Raw genomic sequence first — 11,374 nt, forward strand, 5'->3', positions numbered from 1 at the left:
CCAAATCCCACGCCTAACCTTAACCTCTTACCCCAAATCCCACGCCTAACCTGAACCCCACGCCTAACCCGAACCTCTCCCCAAACCCCACGCCTAACCTGAACCTCTCCCCAAACCCCACGCCTAAACTTAACGTTCACCATTACCATAACCAGGGTTCTCATCCTAACTTAATCCCTATCTCCCTCCTTCACCCTAATCCTGACTCCCCTATGGGGATGCACCAATCACTAAACCGCAACACTTCCTCTGTCTCTTCTCCTTTGTCGTCAATACTCAATCAACAGACAATTATCATCCCCCTAGTAACCACATTTTCACATAGAATCAGATCCCTACATCAATCAATCAAACACAACTTCTCTACAGTTCAGCACACTTACATACCACTCAAACCATACAGAATAATTTTAGCAATCAGAAAGAACCAACATTTAAAGGGACCTACCAAAGCAAGATTCAGTAGTAAGCCACCACAAGACCCCAAATCTCACAATTTCCATTTTCGACAGATAAAGTTATTACAAACATACACAGCCATACATCAGCACCAGTACAAGAATCCTATTCATTGAACACCCATAACGCCATTTTATCATTACATGCACACTCTGCAAAAACAATACATCGGAGAAACCAAACACACCATAGAAACCAGACTCAAACAACACCTGTATAACATTAAAAGGGCACACCTCACAAACGGCACTCATAACCCACTTCCAGAGAGCACCCCATCACCCACCTTACCATATCAGGGTTACAGTCACACATAGCTGGACCTGTGGGCAGCGAAAAAGGGTAGAACGGGAGTGGATCAGCACCTACAGACAATAACGCCAAATTGCTGAACGAGAGGTTTTAGAAAATGGGTTTAACCAGACAGGAAAATGGATGGAGAAGAACATGGTTTTATTTATACTCTATATATTTATGTTTTGTTCGGTTTTAGTGTTGCATCTCCCCCCTTTTTTTTTTAGGTTTTTCCTTTATTTTAACAGAATAAAACAATAAAACCAACTAAATGCACAATATTGCTTTTATGTTCATATTTAACAACACTATGGTTGAATGAATCTCTCACAACATCGGCTCCTGCACTGTCACCCAGAAAAAGAGGCATTTTAGAACTTACTTCAGTTTATTTTATGATCTTAGGAGGACACCTACGGGCCTTTTTAAGTACTACACCTAATATAACAGATKATCAGAAGGAGAGGGATAAACAGGAGATAGGCCTGTGCACCGTAAAACAAATTAGCTGACACGAAACACAATTATATTCAAAACATAACCCTATCCCGTGCCATCCCTGTGTTTTCCCTCTACAAGTTTATTGTTTATTGTTTACTCCATGTGTAACTCTGTGTTGTCTGTTCACACTGCTATGCTTTATCTGGGCCAGGTCGCAGTTGCAAATGAGAACTTGTTCTCAACTAGCCTACCTGGTTAAATAAAGGTGAAATAAAAAATTCAATAAAAAAGTATAGTACTGCCTCCAGGTGCTGGTTTCTGCTCCTCGTGTGGCGTGTTGCTGCTCCGCTGTCCACGGGTCATCCACGTCCGAGCAAGAGCAATAGCGCTTGTGAATTACAGCAATATATGACATTGAATCACTCTTCTCTCCCCCAACACTGTTATTATTATTTTTTATTTATTTGATTTGTCTCATTGTGCTAGAGGGATTGCATTGTATCCATATACAGAACCACACACAACAACTAAGGAATAAAAAAGTACAGAATAATAGAAAATGTAATAGAACTGAACAGCATAACAATATAGGGACAGAATAGGGAGGTAAAGTTAGGGAAGTAAAGTATCAGAGAGGGAAATAATGGGACAAATGAGGGACTATCATGACAAAGGATATTTAATGGATAGAAGGTATTGCTGGGGATATTGCTAGGTTCATTTATAACAAAGTCTGGAAACTGAACTGAAAAGCAAACAGAAGAAAGAGGAGTTTAACATATAAGCCCTTGTTATGCCATAATTTTCCCGCCTTTGAGTATCTCCCGCTGGTAAATTGAACCAATAGGGTAACAGAAAGATAGAAACTCCCAATTTGGGAGCAGTGGCTGGGTCTCTCCCTCCTAATTGCTCCCATTTTAAAAGGTACGGGGGTTCTCAGTCGAGGAAAAGATCCCTCTGAAGAAGCAGAAAACTCTGCGAAACGTTAGAGTTTTGTAAACAGGACTTCACAGTGGATTTTAACATTGCTTGGCTTTTAATCACCTTTTGATTTTAACCAATATAAMTAAAAGTTACGTTTTAGAGTTAAGATGTGGAGGGGTAAGGGGGAGCTCATTGCCTAAGGTGCACAGACACTTGGGAAAACAATCMGGATTTTAWCCTCTGGAACCAGATCTTTTAACAGGATTGGACTCAGAAAGAACAACGGATTACAGCCCTTGAACTTGGGAACGCTAAGAAACAATCGGTACCCTCATCTCCATCTCCATATCGCAATAACCCGGCCTACAAAGAACAAGGCGAAAGAACAACGGATCACAGCCCCAGCCCTGGAACTCGGGAAAGCCAAGAGACAATCGGTAACCTCATCTCCACCTCCATACTTCAATAACCTGGCCCACAAAATAACAAAGTGGTAAGGACTGATCCTGAGCAGCACAAAAAGCATCGTGCTGTTCAGGCCTTCACATCTTCTATTCTAAATATTCTATTGCCCTGCTTTTTTGAATTACACTGTCCGGTCCTCCTCGACTGAGAACACCCTGGTTGTATTCTATTAACTAGGAAGCGTAGTATTTCGTTATTTTAGCCTCATGGTTTAGTAACAATGCAGTCATTAATGAATTTGACAACCAAGTCACATGACAGGATATCCCAAACCCAACCCTACGCATACAGACAGCCTGGCCTATACGAACCCTCAGATGAGGAGACAAGGCAGACTGCCAAACTGTACTTTAAATTAATACAGGCAACCCACCATATGGAGGTGATGGAGAAGGCACTTTAAAAATCATGCATTCCCTACTGGTATGATGAGACAGGTGCATRGTGTCACCAACTTTATCAAACCATCTTCACCCGCAGACTACACCACAACAAAATGATCACAGAACACACACCAGTGGATGCAAAACAACATGCACATACTACAGACACGCTACCGGTCAATCACCTACACCATTACACAACAAATAAACACACCCAACACTTTGGCACTGACAATCGCAATAGGCTGGGCACATAAGAGGTACAAACATAAATTGACACCCACCACCATCATTAGAGTGGAAACTACCTTGAAACTCCCTCAGGCCACTTTTTCTCCCCAACAAACAACTATACGGACCAACACAATACGAGACCAACCACATACACTCCCAGCAATAGAACACACCCCACTACAAATTTCCCCACCAACGATACCAACTTCAACTCCAACCCCAGTGCCCCCTCTCTCCTCAGCAGAGGAATTTCCACCTTTATCAAAGCCTCGCCCCCTGCCAAAAAGACAWRCATCATACCTACGGACACTATCACTGGGAAAACAYCCGACRCTGACTGAAACCTATAACCTTCGCAAACAGACTCTTTCCAAAACACATCTCCACTCCCMAKCCTCAACATCCACTTTCACCGATTCTTCCCTTTCCAATCAAAAAGGAGAGGCAAGAATAGCAACCCCTACAACTGAAGAGGAGAAATGGAAAAGTCCAGTGGGTCCCCCTACTCCCAAAGCAGCCACTCCTATCATAGCCCAGGTTCACKACACAGTCAACAGTCAAACAGAAACGTGTACACCTACAGCTACACCCATTAAACAAAACACTAACTGCAAAAGAGCACAGGGTAATGTATCAATAATAATKAGAGACATAATTACATCTGCTCCTCTTTCACCCACAGGGGGCGCCAGGCAAGGGGTACAGACAAGGACAGGGCAACTCAAGGGGCATATGATGATGATTAAAGGGCAAGACAATGGGCAACACCCCAAAGCTCCCAAATCCGAACCCCCACAAAAAACGAATATCGCTATGCCTCTGCCTGTCCAGGACCCCTGTACAACTGGCGCCTCAAAATACCCACCATCATCCCCACCACAACCCCATCTTCATCCCCAACCACAGCCCAAACCCACACACACTCCCAAAAAACCCTTCTATCACAAGGCTAGGCCGGATTACAAGGTGGCAGATCGGAACACGGAGGGACACACACCAACACTCATCATAGGAGACTCAAACCTCAACACACCAACACTCATCATAGGAGACTCAAACCTCAACCGGATCCCACCGTTCAATAACCCCAACATCCAGGTAGACAGTTACCCAGGGGCAACATTCTATCATTTCACAAAGATACTGGAGAAAACCCCCCTACATACAGACATGGCGACTGTTGTTATCTCAGTGGGCTTGAACAACAAGGATCACGACCCATTCCACACATCACTTAAACAGTTGTCAGGTATGCACAAGGAGGCAAAGAAAACATTTCCAAACGCAACAATATACATTCCTGTCATCAGCCATTCACCTCTTCTTACTCTACAGCAGAAGAGAAACCTTAAGCTCATCAACGCTTACATTACCACTAACTTCCCAACCCTATTAGAGATTCCACAAGACACATTTCACACAACAACAGATCTCATACACTGGACATCCACCACAGCAGACCTCATCTTTCAAAACTGGTGCAGCCAGTTAAATTTACATTAACCACAAGCCACAGTCTGGATAGAAATAATCTTTCTTTCAATCTCTTTCCTTCCCTAATAACCGGTGCAGATCCTCCAACAAGGGGAGCAGCAGACCAGTCAACATCTAATATCATTAATCTTTCCAAATCCTTCATACCCACAGCAGCACAGGTAAAGCTCCTGGAGAGAGGGTTGACATTCATCCCTCGCCCAAACAAATTTGATTGGGAGGAACTTCAAAGGGACACTCACAAATATCATAGAAGACTTAAACTGTTGGACTACTTTGACTACAACACAGACGACAACCACCAACCATTTACTTGACCATCTACCTGGGAACCTAAAACCTCCCAGATATATGGTAGAATCAGGAGACACATCAGAATAGACAAGAACATACTTCACAACCATCAGATTCACACGGATAGGGAGGATAACCTCACACACGTAGAACGACAGGCAATACAACAACTTAAAAAGAACCCACACATAATCATCAAACCAGCAGATAAAGGTTAAAAAATAGTAATATTGGATAAACATCAATACATGTATGAAGCCAACAGACAGTTATCAAACACCAAACATTATAAACCAATAGAAAACAGTATACAACCACAGACACAGACACAGTTAAGGACAATAATACAAAGACTCTATGACCAACACTACATCACAGCAAAACAACGGGACTTTCTCTACGGTACAGACACTCCACGACCTAGACTATTCTACTTACTGTTAAAAGTTCACAAGGAACCGGGGACATGGACTATTCCCTTTGAAGTTCCCCCTGGCAGACCGATTGTATCAGACTGCAATAGTGAATCCTATAACATTTCGCAATATATAGATCATCATATTAACCCTCTCTCCACCAGGCACCCCAGCTTTCTCAGGGACACTTACCACTTTATGGAGAGGATTGGACCCATAGTTGTTCCCTCCCACACACACATATTCACGATAGATATAGATAGCCTATACACTAATGTAAATACAGCAACAGGAATACAAGCAATTAGAAATATCTTTAAGAAATACCCAGACAACACTAGACCGTACAAAGAAATATTACAATTATTAGAAATCAGCCTGACTTTTTATTCAACGATAACTATTACCTGCAGGTGGAGGGAACAGCTATGGGTAAAACATGTGCACCTGCTTACGCCAATATATACATGGCTGAATGGGATAGAGAGGCACTGTCCGAGTGCTTATATCAACCCACTTTTTATTACCGTTTTTTAGACGACATAAAAGCAGCCTGGCCCCACGACATCCAATTATACACAGATTTTATAAACATTCTCAACAGCCATCATTCATCCATTAAGGTTAAATACACAATTCATCCGCAAGAAGTCAACTTCTTAGACACAACAGTGTTTTTCAGTAATAACAATCAATCACAGAAAACACTACACACTAGAGTCTACATCAAACCAACAGACTCACATGCTTTACTTCATAAACACAGTTACCATCCTAAACATACATTTAAGCGACTAATAAAATCACAAATCACACGGTTCTACAGGATATCATCTTGCAAGCAAGACCTGGGTTATGCAATAAATACACTATTCAATGCACTTAGAAGAAGAAGATATTCAAAGCGATTTTTAAGAACCATTAAAAACAACACATTGGCCGCACTCCCTCCCATTCGTCCAACACTCACAGACCACATCAAATCATCCACCTCTCTTTACCTACTCCTACTCCTAACCTTAACCTTAACCTCACCCCAAACCCCAAACCCCACTCCTAACCTTAACCATTACCCTAACCAGGGATCTAAGCCTAATCCTAACCTCACCCCTAACCTTAACATCTCCCTAAACCCCACCCCTAACCTTAACCTCTCCCCAAATAGGCGGACCTAGACCTCTTGACCAACACCACTTCGATATGGGACAACATGGCAAGAACCAACCGAGGAACCAAACCTGAATAAGGGGCGGCATAACTCAAGGGATTTTGCCCTGATCCTACATTGAGTTGACAAGACTTACTAAACCTAAAACTTAACCCATCTCCTAAAATCTATACCTGACCCTAACCTAACCCTAACCTTAACCATTCCTAAAAAAAACCATACCTAACTTAACCCTAACCCTAACCCTAACCCTAACCATTCTAAAATCTATACCTGACCCTACCCTAACCCTAACTTACCATTCTAAAAAACCATACCTAAACTTAACCCTAACCTAAACCCTTACGCCTATACGCCTAACCTAACCTTAACCAACTCTAAAACTTACCTTACCCTAACCTCACGCTAACCTTAACCATTTTACTAACTATACCTTAACCCCTAACCCCTACCTTACGGACAGAGCTACTTTTTACTCCAACCAATGGGTTAAATCTACAATGTGGGCACCATGGGGCCTACGACTTTGGCTGCGGGCCGCGCCCGGAAGCCCTCCGGCCTACGCGCAATATGCGGTGGAGTGCACCCCTCTCGCTTCCCTGTGGTTGCCGGTTTTCCACAGTGTCAGAATGGAAGTGGATCAACCGAGCTCAAAACTAGAACCCTAACCGCTAAACCTAACCCTAACCTAACCCCTAACCTAACCGCCTAACCCTAACCCTAACCCCAAACCCAACCTTACCCATAAGCCTGGCCTATACGCCAACCCCTGAAGAGACAAGGCAGACTGCAAAACTGTACTTTAATATATACAGGCAACCCACCACATGGAGGTGGTGGAGAAGGCACTTAAAAACCATGCATTCCCTACTGGTATGATGAGACAGGTGCATCGTGTCACCAACTTTATCAAACCATCTTCACCCACAGACTACACCACAACAAAATTATCACAGAACACACACCAGTGGATGCAAAACAACATGAACATACTACAGACACATTACCGATCAACCACCTACACCATTACACAACAAATAAACACACCCAACACTTTGGCACTGACAATCGCAATAGGCTGGGCACATAAGAGATACAAACATAAATTGACACCCACCACCATCATTAGAGTCGAAACCACCTTGAAACTCCCTCAGGCCTCTTCCTCTCCCCAACAGACAACTATACAGACCAACACAATACGAGACCAACCACATACACTTCCAGCAATAGAACACACCCCACTACAGATTTCCCACCAACGATACTAAATTCAATTCCAAACCCAGTGCCCCCTCTCTCCTCAGCAGAGGAATTTCCACCCTTGTCAAAACCTCGCCCCCTGCCAAAAAACAACCATCATACCTACGGACACTATCACTGGGAAAAAACACCGACCCTGAGTGAAACCTATAACCTTCGCATACAGACTCCTTCCAAAACACATCTTCACTCCCTACCCTCAACATCCACCCTCACTGATTCTTCCCTTTCCAATCAAAAAGGAGAGGCAAGAATAGCAACCCTACAACTGGAAAGGAGAAATGGAAAAGTCCAATGGGTCCCCCTACTCCCAAGCAGCCACTCCTATCATAGCCCAGGTTCACCACACAGTCAACAGTCAACCAGAAACTTGTACACCTACAGCTACACCCATTAAACAAAACACTAACTGCAAAAGAGCACAGGGTAATGTAGCAATATTACTAAGAGACATCATTACATCTGCTCCTCTTTCACCCACAGGAGGCGCCAGGAAAGGGGTACAGACAAGGACAGGGCAACTCAAGGGGCATATGACGATGACTAAAGGGCAAGACAATGGGCAACACCCCAAAGCTCCCAAACCTGAACCCCCACAAAAAACAAATATCGCTGTGCCTCTGCCTGTCCAGGGCCCTGTATAACTGGCGCCTCAAAATACCCACCATCATCCCTAACATGGGTTAATTCAGAGTTAGGATCCTGGAAGGGAATACGTCTTAATTGTACTTATGATTGAAAACATCCAGGACTACAGACAGACGGACACGGAGTAAATACATAGACAACATGGAGATAAAAAGAAGGATCCGATGGGGAGTAACTCCTAGGTTGAACTATGCTTTCCACTTCCGTTGACAAACAGACCTTGAAAGACCTACCGAAACCTAACTCTAACCCTAACCTTAACCCTAACCTTAACCACTATAACCCTAACCATAACTTCTTCGGGGTAGGGGGCAGAATTTTCACGTCCGGATGAAAAGCGTGCCCAGGGTAAACTGCCTGCTACTCAGATGCTAGGATATGCATGTTATTAGTAGATTTGGATAGAAAACACTCTGACGTTTCTAAAACTGTTTGAATGATGTCTGTGAGTATAACAGAACTCATATGGCAGGCAAAAACCTGAGAAAAATTCCAACCAGGAAGTGGGAAATCTGGGGTTTTTAGTTGTTCAACTCTTTACTTATCCAAGATACAGTGGAAATGGGGTCATGTTGCACTTCTTAAGGCTTCCACTAGATGTCAACAGAGCCTTGTTTGATGCTTCTACTGTGAAGTGGGGGTGAATGAGAGGGGATTGAGTAAGGTCTGCCATGAGCTGACCATGCGCTGACCATGCGCTGACCATGCGCGTTCATGTGAAAGTTAGCTTGAGTTCCATTGCATTTCTGAAGACAAAGGAATTCTCCGGTTGGAATATTATTGAAGATTTATGTTAAAAACATCCTAAAGATTGATTCTATACTTCGTTTGACATGTTTCTATGGACTGTAATATGACTATTCGTCTTAACTTTTGCCTGGACCTTCCCCGCACGTCGTGAGTTTAGATTGTGTACTTAACGCACGAACAACAAGGAGGAATTTGAACATAAATGATGGACATTATCGAACAAAACAAACATTTATTGTGGAACTGGGATTCCTGGTAGTGCATTCTGATGAAGATCATCAAAGGTAAGTTAATATTTATAATGCTATTTTTGACTTCTGTTGACTCCAACATGGCGGATATCTCTTTGGGTTGATTTGTCGTCTGAGCGCCGTACTCAGAGTATTGCATGGTTTGCTTTTTCCGTAAAGTAAAAAAAAAATCTGACACAGCGGTTGCATTAAGGAGAAGTGGATCTAAAATTCCATGTATAACACTTGTATTTTCATAAACATTTATGATGACTATTTCTGTAAATTGATCACCGGATGTTTTGGAACTACTGAACATAACGCGCCAATGTAAACTCAGATTTTTGGATATAAAGATGAACTTTACCGAACAAAACATACATGTATTGTGTAACATGAAGTCCTATGAATGTCATCTGATGAAGATCATCAAAGGTTAGTGATTCATTTTATCTATATTTCTGCTTTTTGTGACTCCTCTCTTTGGCTGGAAAAATGGCTGTCGTTTTCTGTGATAAGGCACTCACCTAACATAATCATTTGGTTTGCTTTCATCGTGAAGCCTTTTTGAAATCGGACACTGTGGCTGGATTAACAACAAGTGTTTCTTTAAAATGGTGTAAAATNTTAACAACAAGTGTTTCTTTAAAATGGTGTAAAATACATGTCTATGACTACTATCAGTGCCACATAGGCCATGTTCAACTTTTCAAGTTTTGTTTAGTTCCTTTAATAAATAATAAACAATGCTGAAACATCTGAGTCTCTGAGGTGACATTGTGGATTTTATTTTAAAGGCAGACATTCTTCATCTCTGTCAGGCACCTTTGCAGTTAGAATTAAAATAAATTAAACTACCTTACATCCTCAAGGGAGTTTTTAGAAAGTGAGTCACTGATTGTACRTAAACTAATGACTCTGCTGGCCCGAGTTTCATAGGAATTTATGTTTAAATCCTAAGAATAGTGAGGGTAATACATTTGCACTGAATGTTCTCAAGGACGTCCTGCAGTCGTTTACTGCTAGCGTAACACATACATCTGATTGGTTTTCATCCAACCTCACCATGACTGTGTTTGAAATTCATTCCACTTACTTCAACATACTTTTCAATGCAMCATGGAGAGATATTCTGAGGTGATTTTTGATGAGAATAAAATGCTGACTAACATTTTAAAGTATAATAGTATCCATTTTTTGCAGTGATTTGTCAGAATATTATTAAATGAGATGATGTGTTGCCCAATGTCATCTTGGCAGGACATCAAAAAATCTTTAGGATTCAGTCCAAGTCCGGATTTAGTCCAGAATGTCTAAAGGATATATTGGGTCCAGTTTGGACTGACAAATGTAAATGCAGCTTACGCTGCAGATCTATGCTTCAAAAGAAAGAGTTTAGTTCAGTTTTATTTTGCATACCACAACAAAATTCACTTTAGATGATAAATCAACTACATGAAAGGAGACTTTCTTATAAATCGAAATCATTAACATCTCGAAAGCTTTCCCTAATGAAAAGACATATTAAAGCCACTAAGGTACAACAAGGCCGACGTTAAATGCCGACATCAAACACCAAAAGTTCTGAAAGGCTTAAACAACCACCCGGCGAATGCAAACTATGCAGGACGAAACAGAAATAAAATMGATAAATCAAAAGGGATTACTAACAATAYTCAAAGATGCATGGCAGACAAAYAAACTRGAATCAAACAKTTGCTGAAATCAGGAAGTACAAAGGAAGACTCGGTGCGTGCGTTTTTAAAGGGAGCCGGGTGCACCCRATATTCAGCACCGTTGAATGGACAGCGCTTCTGCAGGTACCAGTCTGATGMTTTCTGTAATGACRTTAGTGATCACTGTTTTACAGCCTGTGTTCGTAATGGCCGCTCAGTGAAACATCCTGTCCTG

The 11,374-nt window shown here is 42.0% G+C and overlaps 1 long non-coding RNA gene across 1 annotated transcript; it reads left to right on the forward strand.

Annotated features, from left to right (window-relative positions):
• Positions 1 to 1,580: 1,580 nt before the first annotated feature.
• On the forward strand, positions 1,581 to 7,772 carry LOC139023988 (uncharacterized). The gene is made up of 2 exons (XR_011475221.1): positions 1,581 to 2,965; positions 7,406 to 7,772. It is a non-coding gene; the product is annotated as an uncharacterized lncRNA (long non-coding RNA).
• Positions 7,773 to 11,374: the final 3,602 nt, after the last annotated feature.

This window comes from Salvelinus sp. IW2-2015, unplaced genomic scaffold, assembly GCF_002910315.2.
Source record: "Salvelinus sp. IW2-2015 unplaced genomic scaffold, ASM291031v2 Un_scaffold757, whole genome shotgun sequence".
NCBI lineage: Eukaryota > Metazoa > Chordata > Actinopteri > Salmoniformes > Salmonidae > Salvelinus > Salvelinus sp. IW2-2015.